Source organism: Ornithorhynchus anatinus, chromosome 4 (assembly GCF_004115215.2).
Source record: "Ornithorhynchus anatinus isolate Pmale09 chromosome 4, mOrnAna1.pri.v4, whole genome shotgun sequence".
Classification (NCBI taxonomy): Eukaryota; Metazoa; Chordata; class Mammalia; order Monotremata; family Ornithorhynchidae; genus Ornithorhynchus; species Ornithorhynchus anatinus.
Genome location: NC_041731.1, coordinates 55,591,319 through 55,596,029, shown reverse-complemented (window position 1 = coordinate 55,596,029; position 4,711 = coordinate 55,591,319).

Sequence of the window (4,711 nt, the reverse complement as noted above, 5' to 3'; positions counted from 1 at the left end):
TGTGGATCTAAGGGTGATGTGCACACCTCCACATCAAACCAAAACTCCTTACCATAGTATTTAAGGCATCAATCGGCTCCCCACTTATCTGACAGCACTGATTTCCTACTACACCCCAGCCCACACTTTTTTCTTCTTCATACTAATACCAACCTTCTCACTGTACCTTAGTTTCACCTGTGTCACTACTGACCCCTTGACAACGACCTCCCTCTGGCCTAGAACTCCCTGCCCCCTCATATTTGGCAGGGTACTGTGCCAAATGCTCAGAGAATACAAAGAGAGAAGATAGGATCCCTACCCTTAAAGAGTTTACAATCTAATTGAGGAGACAGAACCTAGAGTCTGCTTTTCCACTTCATCTTCTTTCTCTTCATCTCTGTAAACTCTCTGTGGACAAGGAACCTGCGTAAAAACTCTGTTATAGCGTACTCTTCAGAGCAGTTAGTACAATGCTCTGTAGTAATGATTCTGGTATTTAAGTGCTTATTATGTGCCGGGCACTGTACTAAGCGCTGGGGTGGACACAAGCAAATCGGGTTGGACACAGTCTCAATCCCATTTTGCAGATGAGGAAACTGAGGCTCGGATAAGTGAAGTGACTTTCCCAAAGTCACACGGCAAACAAGTGTCAGAGATGGAAGTAGAACCCACAACCTTCTGACTCCCAGGCCCATGCTCTAGGATCCACTACACCATGCTGCTTCCCGGTAAGCACTCAATAAATATGATTGATTGATCGTTTGATATGTCATCTACCTTTTGATCTATCCCTAAGGATCAGTCTCAGAGTTTTATCACTGTAAAGACTCCTGCTATCAAGGATCCTTGTAAATGTTCACCTTAATTTGTTTGCTCTTCTTGTTCTAGATACTGAAGGACATGTTGTAGCTTCATCTCTTGTAAAGTATGGCATGCTGTAGGGATTAAGTCTCCATTTTACTGCTATTACAGTTATTCCATTTACTCCAATTTTTATTTGCAGCTGAGTTACTAACTAGTTGCACAGCCCACTGAGATCAGTCTGCTACCCAGATCATTTTCCCTCAAAAATGTTGAGTCCACATCTTCCCACTCCTCAAAAACCTCCAGTGGTTGCCTCTCCACCTTTGCATCAGAGAGAAACTCCTCACCATCGGCTTTAAAGCACTCGATCACCTTGCCCACCACTTTACCCCACTGCTCTCCTACTACAACCCAGCCACTGGGTTAAGAGAAGCAGCATGGCCTAGTGGCAAGAGCCCGGGCTTGGGAGTCAGAGGATGTGGGTTCTAATCCTGGCTCCCCCACTTGTCTGCTGTGTGACCTTGGGCAAGTCACTTAGCTTAACTTCTCTGTGCCTCAGTTAACCTCATCTATAAATGAGGACAAGGACTGTGAGCCCCACATGGGGCAACCCGATTACGTTGTATCTACCCCAGCGCTTAGAACAGTGCTAAGCATATAGTAAGCACTTAATAAATACCATCATCATCATCACTCACTCACTTCACTCCTCTAAAGCCAAGCTACTCACTGTACCTCCATCTCATCTATCTCAACGTCGACCTCTCACCCACCTCCCGTCTCTGACCTGGAATGCCCTCCCTCTTCATATCTGACGTATTACTTTGTTTTACTCTCCCCACCTTCAAAGCTTTATTGAAGGCACATCTTCTCCAAGAGGCCTTCTCTGACCAAACCCTCATTTTCTTTCCTTCCACTCCCTCTGCATCTCCCTCATTTGCTCCCTCTATTCACCTCCTGCAGCTCCACAGCACTTATGCACATAGCTGTAATTTACTTAGTCATAAATGTCTGTCTCCCCCTCTAGACTGTAAGCTTGCTGGGGGGAGGGAATCTATCTGTTATATTGTTATATTGTACTCCCAAGCACTTAGTACAGTGGTCTGTATACAGTAAGCCCTCAGCAAATACAACTGATCGATTAATTGATTGACTTAAAAAGTACCTTCACCATGAGCTAGACACTGAAAATTCATAAGCATACGTCTGGGGTTAACGTTGACCTCAACAAAATAACCCTATGTGGATTTTCATCCAAAATGGTTTCCAGAGTTTTAGCCACTGCTAATGGGAAAGTCACTTACTTATGGGAGTCAAGAGCTTTGATCTTAACCCAAGATATGTGCATAAAAGGATCCATGATGATAGCTTTGGAGTGGACTGGTAAGACAGATTCAGAGCTGGGACATATCTATAACTGAATGAGATAAATCTCCATTGAAATGAAGCTTATAGAAAAAGGTTTCTTAGTCATATTTTGCATGTGTTCAGATAAATGGCAAGGCCCCCAAGTTGCATATCTGCTAAACAATCAAGCAGTGGCAGTCATTGAGTGCTTACTGCATGCCAAGCACTAAACTAAGTACTTGGGAGACTAAAACAGAAGTCGGCAGGCACATTCCCTGCCCGCAAAGAGTTTACAGTCTAGAGGGGGAGAGATGCTACTATAGTTGATGTTGTTTTCCAGTTTCAGGATGTCATCCTATTTTGAAAGACAGTTTGCCCTGTGGATTTAACATAGATCTTGGTTATTAGTTTACTGAAATTGAGCTCTAACTCCATCTCTGACTCACTGGACTCCTTTCATCGGTGCTCTCTTTTGTGTGCTTATGCTTCTGAATGAACTAGAGACCAAATATCCATTTATAGGTCAGTTGGAATTTGACCCTTTAGAAATATCAATAGCTGATAGCTGTAAGAATATAACATTTTATCCCATTATGTAAATCTGCCTCCTCCCCCTCCCAGCACTCGCATCTTCAGATGTAAGGAATGGGGCATTTTGGTTTCTATTTGTTATTCATTTCACCTTTAACTTCATAACTTGGATTTGTGATTTAATGGCAGTTTGGCAAGATGGACAGCTTACGGGTGTTAGAGGTAGCAATCACACAGAGTCTCATCTTTTGCCTTCCCATATGCTTAGAGTATAAGTAATTGGCTCATCATCATGAGCCTGCCTCAGAAACTAAAACACATCATCAACAGCACACCTTCCCCTGCACTGGTGAACTGAGAGAAAGAAGATCATTTTCACAAAGGTTTAAATTCTCATCTTGGGGATACATCATCTGACAGGCAAGTAGTCGTGGAATTTCAGTGCTCAGGTTAGTAGTGGTATTGAATGTGGGAAATTGCCACCGGAACATATGGCATTGGTTGGTTAAATTGAAGTGGTCTACCCTTAGTGTATCAGATGTCTGCCAAAACCTTCCTCAGAAGCACCAATTCAATCTTCTGCCTGCTGAATAAGAGGAAGACCAATTTCAAAACTGTTGCACTTCATAGATTATGACACAATGGAGCAGAGAGTGTGTAAAGGACCTAAAAATAATAGCAGACACAGATGCAGATACTTTAAAAATAATGCAGAAAAACTAATGAGGGTCCAGAGAAAAGAGCCAATTTTTTTTTTTGGAAAATAGGTCAACTGAGAGAAGAGTAAATATCTTCAAGAATGAAATGCGCAACCGTGGGAGCTTATGGAGCTGCCATCCCAAGACATACTAAACAAACAACAAATGAACATCTGTCTTGAATGGTTCTATTTCACCTGCCCAGAGGAAGGGCATTGGAATAAGGGATCTCTGGGGCCTCCTCCGGCTCTAAGAGTCTGTGATTTTTTTTCCCTTTTCTTAATGAGTCTCCTTTATTCACAAATGCAAGGGTTTAATCATTCTCTTTTTATTTTCCCAGAAGAAATAGGAAATTATTATTTGAAGAAAAGTCACAGGATTCTGGCTATACTTGAGTAATCAGGGATAGTGAAAGTGATTGATGGATGACTATCACAAATAGAGAATGGTAAGGCATGTGGTCTATTTTTAAAACTTCATTGTAGTTACCAAATTTCATGGTCTATGGGACTCAGTCATTTTCCTTAAGCGATCTACTTTTCTCTTTTCCTTTTAAAAGAAGAACATGCAAATCTATATTGGGTACAATGGCTCCAGAGGTATTTGTGGAGTTCTGCTTGGAATATTTCTCGTATCCTTTTTGTTATAAAGTCAGGTGAAAGGCAAAGTTTAATAAGATGTTCAAAAGTAATATTTAACATAGGTTAATTGTGGGTTTCTTAAGTTCAAAAGGAGGTCATGATGAGCTTCAAAAACTTAAAATTATTACATATATTTGCAACTTGTCCCTTTATTCATTCTGAATTTCATTTTCCATCTTTGTCTTCTGTCTCCCAAACTACTTGTCTTTTTCTAGTCCAGACCAAATTTATGGCAAAAGGGAACCCTTTCCTCATTGAATCGTTATTATTTTGGACTCAGCACAACCTGAGCCATTTGTTGTAGGCTTGATATTCAATTAATGTATCTGCTTTTGCTGACTCCTCAGTGGAAATGAGCCAACAAAGAGGAACGAAGAAAAGATTGCTCTGTCCGCAGGTTTGAAATAACCTAGTAAAATGAGCCACTTAATTTTTTCTCATTATTTGTTTTCTTGTGGGATGAATCATGCTCCTCTCGCTTTCCAGAAAATTATTGAGGTAATCTTAAATGGATGATGAGCCTTAAGAGAGCTAACTTTGTGACCAAAACTTTGACCTAGATGAAAGATAAAGTGAAATTGGATATACGCAAGAATAATGAAAACAAACTATTACTGGATTCTGCTGCCCACTTAAATCTAGAAGCCACCCAATGGTATTATAACCCACGCTGGTGTAGCATAGAATGTAGGTGCCATTTTTTATGGA